This window comes from Microcaecilia unicolor, chromosome 7 (genome assembly GCF_901765095.1).
Source record: "Microcaecilia unicolor chromosome 7, aMicUni1.1, whole genome shotgun sequence".
Lineage (NCBI taxonomy): Eukaryota > Metazoa > Chordata > Amphibia > Gymnophiona > Siphonopidae > Microcaecilia > Microcaecilia unicolor.
Genome location: NC_044037.1, coordinates 121,826,809 through 121,835,093, shown reverse-complemented (window position 1 = coordinate 121,835,093; position 8,285 = coordinate 121,826,809). Strand labels below are relative to the sequence as shown.

Here is an 8,285-nt window from a genome sequence, read left to right as displayed (position 1 = left end):
GCCCAGGGGTTGCTGCTTACATCCTTCCCCCCCAACTTCCTTCCTCCTCCTCCCCTTTCAGTTGTTTTTCTCTTCCCCCTTCCTTCCTGCTCCTTCTAAATGCAAGAGTAATTTGTATCCCCTCTCATCTTCCTGCTCCTCACCATTTACTTTTCCTAGAATTCTTCTTTTCTTTTCTCCCCTTTCTGCATTTCACGACCGCCCATCAGCTTGCTAAACATCGTCGTCCTTGATTTCCTCTCCGAAGCTACTACTTCGTTTTCTTCTTATCCCCTACTACAAGTGCTGCAAAATTGGATGGCTTTGTAGCCTGGTGTTCCGGCCAATTCTCTGATTCCAAGCCTCATTTTCTGGTATTCCAATAGCCTCTCTCTCAGTGCGTTCCAAGCCTCACTCTGGTGCTCCAATAGTCTCCCTATATTCCAAGCCTCACTCTGGCGTCACCACCTATTTCTTTCTGTACGTTTTAGAGCTTTGTGGTACTCGGTGATCGATCAGGTGGGTGTTGTCAACGTGATGACTACTGCCAGCTACATCAGAACCGGAGTTTGGAGGCTAGAGAACAAGGTGTCAAGATAAACCACCTCTTCTGCATACATAGAAACGTTTCCCGAGAGAGAGTGGCTTTAGACGTCTCAAGAAAAGTAAAGAAGGCTGGATATCTTTGATATATAGATTTGTTTTATGTGCAGATTTAATTGATTTTATATTTGTTTTTATTATATGTATATATAAAAGCAGGTATTGGAAAGTGCAAGGTTTGGGTTTTTTGTGAAATACACGCTACAAACGTGGAAAGACTAGTTTGTTAAAGAATATTTTTTTATTTAATTTCATATATATTGCCTGCAAGCTCAAAAGGCTATTGAAGCTGTGTGGTATTTTGGGGGAGCTATAGCAGTAGTATTCAGGCTTCTGCAGAAGTTCACACCGGTCTGTTTAACGGGGCGAAAAGAAGAGACTTGACCAGAGAGGGAAGCATGGGGGAGCTGAAAGCATGAATCCCTCCCTCTTTTTTTTTTTTTTTAAATTTAGTAGCTAGGAAGCAGTTTCTGATTCTTGTCGTCCTCGCAGGAGAAATGCCCACTGGGGTTTCGTGGCTCTACATTCTCTAGGTATTGCTTTTAAGAGGCTGCCAGCGCTGGACTGGCAAGACCAGGCAGTTGCTTAAGGCAGCAAGCAGCTTCTGGGGAACAGGGAACATCAAACAGCACCCGCAGTCAAAGCAAAACAATAAGATCCTGACAACTACACACCCAAAAAATAATTAATGTGCACTTTTACTTGCAGGAAGAGTGGTTAGTTTTCAAATATGTTTATATGGAAAAAATGTAAATGGGTTTTAGAAATTGTACTCATTTGTGTGCAGTGTGTGTGTGTGTGTGTGTATATGTATATATATATATATATATATATATATATATATATATATATATATATATATAATTTAAGAGCATGCTGTCTTAAGGAAGAGGAGATAAGGGGCATGAAAGTAAATTGAGGGGGGCTGAGGGTTTGCTTAGGCATCCAGGTCTCTTGTGCCAGCCTGCTACCAGTGCCAGCAGGGGTTTTGCTGTTTGATCACTTATAGGCTGCTGAACTGCTGTGGGATCTTGAAACTTTCCTAATAGTGCTTATCACAAATATTATCTTAAAATTAATCTTGGGATTTTTTTTCTTTGTGTCTGCTTTTTCACTGTGGGCAGAGAAGTCTGTGCTTATGTGTGTGGTCTGCAGCACTGGCCGTGGACTGCTACAGAAGTCGCACAGAGTCCTTTCCTTGCTTAGAGTGGATCTCCAGCCCATTTTTTTTTTTTTGGTATGGTAGTGGGTTCATCAGCTTCCCCCAAAAAACCCCAGGTCATTTGTCTTACTAATAATAATTTGGTTAATCGTGGTTTCAGATCATAAGTAAAAGCTGAGGCTGTCATGGATTTTCAACTCTTGGTGAAGTTATATAGCTGATGAGATCATCACTTGTTTGAATCTACAACAAATGCAGAGGTGAGACAGGCAGACAGTTTTTCAAAGCTGATAGGGAAATACTTAATATATTGCATCCTGCCTGTTCAGGTATGATCTATTGCACTTCATACTATTTCACGCCTTCTTTTCCCAGCACATTCTGCCTCTACTGCCGCTACCAATTCTCTTGTCAGTGTTGGGTTGCTTAATACTCACTTTCTTCTCTATAAAGGGCTTTTGGTTGCATATCTTATTTCCTATCATGGTCTGTAATTACTTTGTCTCACAGAAATGTAGCTCAGACCGGGCAAAGCCGCATTCTTACTTGAAGCATCCCCTCCTGCCTTCAGTTTCTGTTTTTATAATCAACCTTCCAAGCGTGGGAGGAGAGTGGGGGGATTTCAAAGCAGACTTGAAAACCTTTCTTTTTAAGGACGCTTTTTCTATTGAAAGATGATGCCTTTCCTATTATACCAGTTCTAGGGCCCTTGTGGTTCTGCTGTGACTCTGAGAGAAAATGCATTTACCCTGATGTTCTAACCCTCCCCCTTTCCTATCTGTATTGTAGTTCTAGCTCCCCCCCCCCTTCTGTATCATGTCCTGTCTTGAACTCTATTCTTCAATTTTAGATTGTAAGCCGCCTCGATGTAATTTCTATAGGCGGGATAGAAAGTGCTAAATGAAACTCCTTACTTCAGCTACTTTTGTGCCTCCTGCTCTCCCATTTTGACACTTGGGTTCTTCACCGTACTTCTGATGCCTTTACTTTGTTCATTGCCCTGATTATCAAACTCCTCCTTCCCTCTTCTGCCTTTGTTGTTGAACTTTCAGTGCTTCTTGCTGGTGTCTTTGACCTGTTCTCCCCACTCCTTAAGATCTCTGTGATAGGTCTGCTAGAATGCAGGAATAACTTACTGGAAGACAAATCGCTGATCTGAGGCAACTTTTCATTGTTGTATGGTTTGAAAGTTCTGGGCCTTGCAGCAAAATTATACTTGTTGCTATATAGAATAATTCGTACATTTAATGTAAATAGATGTCTTATAGACATGTCATTGCACATATAGAAGAGATTATATATAGTTATATAAATGGATTATTTTCTAAACTTGGTATATCTAAACAGAATATAGCACAATAAAGTGGATTTGTTATCACTATGATGGTGTTTTATGATGTTGGTTTGTTGGCATCCCTGATTATTTTTTTCGCCTCCTGATACTCTGTTTTCCTGCTAGAGGTCTTCCCAGCCCCAAATTCGCTCAGTTAGAAACCACTAGACACAATGCCTTCTTTTTTTTTTCTCTCTCCTCTCACATGGAATTCACTACCCCGTTCTCTCTATAGTGACTTCTTGCTTAAGTTCTTTAAGGTTACTCTGAATACTTGGCTTTTTAAGCAGGTTTTCAGAGACTGATGAGCCCTGTGAGATTCCCTGGTGTGTGATTGCTGAGACCGTTAAATGTACCTCTATTTTAATATCTTGCCGTCCTATACTCTCACTTAGTGTGAATGTACGCTTTTCCTGTCATTAATGGAGTTCCTTTCTTTTCTGAACATTTTAGATTGTACACTGCTCTGCTCTGCCTTTGCAGTTAGAGAGGTATAGAAAGTTTTAATAAACCAAAAGCTAACAGTTGGACTATTTTGGGGCTACTTTTTGGCTTGAACACTCTTCACCATCAGGCAACCGTGCCCACCGCTATGATCATCATTGCTACAATTCACTCACATCTATGATGCTGCTGCCTGCTTTTGCTTCTCTCCTCGCTCAAAATTTTATTCTTTTTCCTTTTCCCTTCCTTCCTCCTTCCCTCCCTCCTGGAACCACTTAAGTACATAAGTAATGCCACACTGGGAAAGACCAAGGGTCCATCGAGCCCAGCATCCTGTCCACGACAGCGGCCAATCCAGGCCAAGGGCACCTGGCAAGCTTCCCAAACGTACAAACATTCTATACATGTTATTCCTGGAATTGTGGATTTTTCCCAAATCCATTTAGTAGTGGTTTATGGACGTCCTTTAGGAAACCGTCTAACCCCGTTTTAAACTCTGCTAAGCTAACCGCCTTCACCACGTTCTCCGGCAACAAATTCCAGAGTTTAATTATGCGTTAGGTGAAGAAACATTTTCTCCGATTTGTTTTAAATTTACTACACTGTAGTTTCATTGCATGCCCCCTAGTCCTAGTATTTTTGGAAAGCGTGAACAGATGCTTCACATCCACCTGTTCCATTCCACTCATTATTTTATATACCTCTATCATGTCTCCCCTCAGCCGTTTCTTCTCCAAGCTGAAAAGCCCTAGCCTCCTTAGTCTTTCTTCATAGGGAAGTCGTCCCATCCCCGCTATCATTTTAGTCGCCCTTCACTGCACCTTTTCCAATTCTACTATATCTTTCTTGAGATGCGGCGACCAGAATTGAACACAATACTCAAGGTGCGGTCACACCATGGAGTGATACAACGGCATTATAACATCCTCACACCCCAGATCTCTTTCTTGGTCCGTAACTCCTAACGTGGAACCTTGCATGACGTAGCTATAATTCGGGGGGGTTTTTTCCCACATGCATCACCTTGCACTTGCTCACATTAAACGTCATCTGCCATTTAGCTGCCCAGTCTCGTAAGGTCCTCTTGTAATTTTTCACAATCCTGTCGCGAGTTAACGACTTTGAATAACTTTGTGTAATCAGCAAATTTAATTACCTCGCTAGTTACTCCCATCTCTAAATCATTTATAAATATATTAAAAGCAGCGGTCCTAGCACAGACCCCTGAGGAACCCCACTAACTACCCTTCTCCATTGTGAATACTGCCCATTTAACCCCACTCTCTGTTTCCTATCCTTCAAGCAGTTTTTAATCCACAATAGGACATTTCCTCCTATCCCATGACCCTCCAATTTCCTCTGTAGCCTTTCATGAGGTACCTTGTCAAACGCCTTTTGAAAATCCAGATACACAATATCAACCGGCTCCCCTTTGTCCACATGTTTGTTTACTCCTTCAAAGAATTGAAGTAAATTGGTCAGGCAAGATTTCCTCACACAAAAGCCGTGCTGACTTGGTCTCAGTAATCCATGTCCTTGGATGTGCTCTGTAATTTTGTTTTTGATAATAGCCTCTACCATTTTCCCCAGCACCAACGTCAGACTATAAGTTCCCGAATCTCCCCTGGAACCTTTTTTGAAAATTGGCGTTACATTGGCAACCCTCCAATCTTCCGGTACCAAGCTCGATTTTAAGGATAAATTGCATATCACTAGCTCCGCAAGCTCATTTTTAAGTTCCATCAGTACTCTAGGATGAATACCATCCGGTCCAGGAGATTTGCTACTCTTCAGTTTGCTGAACTGTCCCATTATGTCCTCCAGGTTTACCGTGAAGTCAGTAAGTTTCTCCGACTCATCCGCTTGAAATACCATTTCTGACACTGGTATCCCACCCAAATTTTTCCTCGGTGAAGACCGAAGCAAAGAATTCATTCAATCTCTCCGCTACGTCTTTGTCTTCTTTGATTGCCCCTTTTACCCCTCGGTCATCCAGCGGCCCAACCGATTCTTTTGCTGGCTTCCTGCTTTTAATATACCGAAATTTTTTTTTACTATGTTTTTTGCCTCTAATGCTATCTTTTTTTTTTCGTAATCCCTCTTGGCCTTCTTTATCTGCACCTTGCATTTGCTTTGTGTTATGATCGTGGTCAGAACCCCTCTCAAACTTACCTTTTTCCTGGGGGTCAGCTTCTTAGCTGGCTTCTGTTTCTTTTGTCTGTCCTTTCTGAGCTAGCTCTCTCTCTCTATGCTGGCAGCTTCTAGCAGCATGACTCTAATTGTTTACTAGAGCTGTGTGTGTGGACTGAGTTAGCTCTACCTCTCTTTGGGTGTACTGGCTTCAAGTGCTTCACAGTGCTGCATTGGTGTGGGCTGGGCCTCTCTGGGTTTCAGTGTGCTGTCTGCCTGGGTCTAGGGAGTGTGACATCATCAGGGAGGGCCTTGATAAGGCAGTGGTGTTCTTCCCTTCAGGGCCTTTGCAACGTTTGCTTTAGGTAGGGTGGTGCAGTGTGCACTTCTGACTGTGTCTAGTTTCCCTGCTTGCTTTTGCTAAGGTCAGTGTTAGTGCAGTGTGCACTTGTGACTTGTACGTGTTTGGCTCTCCTGCTTTCCCTGTTACGGTGAGAAGCACTTCTGGTAGTGTAGTGCTGGAGTTTGGTGCTTGGAGCACCCTTGTTAGTTTAGTGCTTAGGAAGCACCTTAGTTGTTTGTGTATTTGGCTTTCCTGCTTGTTCCCTTGTGGCTTCCCTGCACTCCTGTTAGTGTAGGGCGTAGGGGCACCCCTGTTAGTGTCTGTTAGAAGCACTTCTGTGGGTTTAGTGCTATGGGGCACAGCTGTAGCTTGGTGCTTAGGAAGCACCTTTGCTAGTTCTTGTGTTTTTTTTCTTCCTTGCTTTTCCCTTGTGGCTTCCCTGCACTTCTGTTAGTGTAGGGCGTAGGGGCACCCCTGTTTAGTTTCTGTTAGAAGCACTGCTGTTAGTGTAGGGCTTAGGAACACTTTTTTGCCAGTTTAGGATTTAGGAGCACTTCAGTTTCAAGCTTGTTCTAGTCCTGGTCCCTGTGTCATCCGGTTTCCGGTAAGTCCTGCCGGCCACTCGAACCCAGGGGCTCAACCCTTGGGGGGCAGTGGCTCAGTGCAGGTGAAGCTGTACAGACCAGTCCAGTGTGTGTTCCAGTCCGGTGTGTTCCCGTCCAGTGTTCCGGACTGTGTCCTCCAGTCCGGGGGATTCCAGTCCGTGTGTTCCGGCTTGCTGGGCGGTGCCTGCAGTCCCTGCTGGTGCCGGTGTGCTTGGCCAGCGTTGGTTGGTGGGTTTTGCCTGTTGCTGTCGCTCCTCGTCAGCAGCCCAAGGGCTCACGTTTGATCCAGAGCCTGGCCCCGCGGGCTCTGAACCTGAGAACCTGACACTTTGACACTCCTTATGCTTCTTCTTGTTGTTTTCAGACGGTTCCTTCTTCCATTTTCTGAAGGCGTTTGTTGTTCTGAGTATTGCCTTCAGTTATGGTTGCCGTATCTCAAGAAAGATGTAGCAGAATTAGAAAAGGTTCAAAGAAGACCGACCAAAATGATAAAGGGGATGCAACTCCTCCCATATGAGGCAAGGCTAAAGAGGTTAGGGCTCTTCAGCTTGGAAAAGAGACGGCTGAGGGGGGATATGATTGAGGGCTATAAAATACTGAGTGGTGTAGAATGGGTAAAAGTGAATTGCTTTTTTACTCTTTCAAAAAGTACAAAGACCAGGGGACATGATGAAATTACATGGAAATAGTTTAAAAACAAATAAGAGGAAATATTTTTTTCACTCAGAATAGTTAAGCTCTGGAACTTGCTGCCAGAGGATGTGGTAACAGCCATTAACTTATCTGGCTTTAAAAAAAAAAAAAGGTTTGGAAAAGCATATAGTCTGTTATTGAGAAGGACATGGGGAAGCCAGTGCTTGCTCCGGGATTGGTAGCATGGAATGGTGCTACTAATCGGGTTTCTGCCAGTACTTGTGACCTGGATTGGCCACTGTTGGAAGCAGGATACTGGGCTAGATGGACCATTGGTCTGAACCAGTATGGCTATTCTAATGTTCTGTATTTTTCTTTCCTCCTTTTCAATGTACTTCCTGCCCCATCAATGTTCATGCTCTTCCTTGGCTGCTACTCGTTTGACTTAAGCTTTGCTTAGAGTCTGCACCATTTCTGCTGCAAGAATGAACCTCCATTAGAAACCAAAGAACTGCGGCCTAGTACCGAAGCTTGTGAGGCTTGTCATATAAGAGAATGCAAGAAATGGAGAGGTGGTGGGGATAGGCCGCATCTGCGGAATGCTGGGAAAAAGAAAGCCACAATAGGTGGCAGGGAAGGAGAGGGCATCAACAGTGGATTGGAATGGGGGTAGGGCTGGAGGAGCTAAAGTGTTAACCAAATGATTGCTAAGAGGCGGACCTCGTTAGAACAAATGAATAAAGAAGAGACAAGTAGGCAAAACTTGTCTTTGAGAAGTTATTGTGCCCTTTACCTCTAAATGTCTGGAATCCCCCCCCCCCCCACCACCACCACATTAGAGCCAGAATTGAGTGACAGTTTTGAAATAACACAAAATTGCTCTGTGCTATTTTAACCTTTCTGTATTGCACACTTTTTTCCTGCCATCTTAATTCTAGCTTCTGCTCATTTTTTAGATTCTTTTTTTCTTCTATTTTATTTGCCTTTCTTTTATTATATATCTAAGGCAGTGTCTCCAAACAAGTTGCTTTGTGCATACCATAACGTGAACGA

The 8,285-nt window shown here is 43.4% G+C and overlaps 1 protein-coding gene across 3 annotated transcripts in view; it reads left to right on the top strand.

The window, feature by feature from the left end:
- The first annotated feature begins 422 nt into the window (after window positions 1-422).
- Window positions 423-8,285, top strand: part of HCFC1R1 (host cell factor C1 regulator 1) — a 65,398-nt gene continuing 57,535 nt past the window's right edge. The window contains exon 1 of one of the 3 annotated variants that reach the window (XM_030209524.1): window positions 423-498. The gene's annotated coding sequence lies outside the window, so the exon portion shown is untranslated. Of the gene's footprint in view, window positions 659-8,285 lie in introns of all 3 variants that reach the window. The other 2 variants (XM_030209522.1, XM_030209523.1) reach the window with 2 other exon arrangements.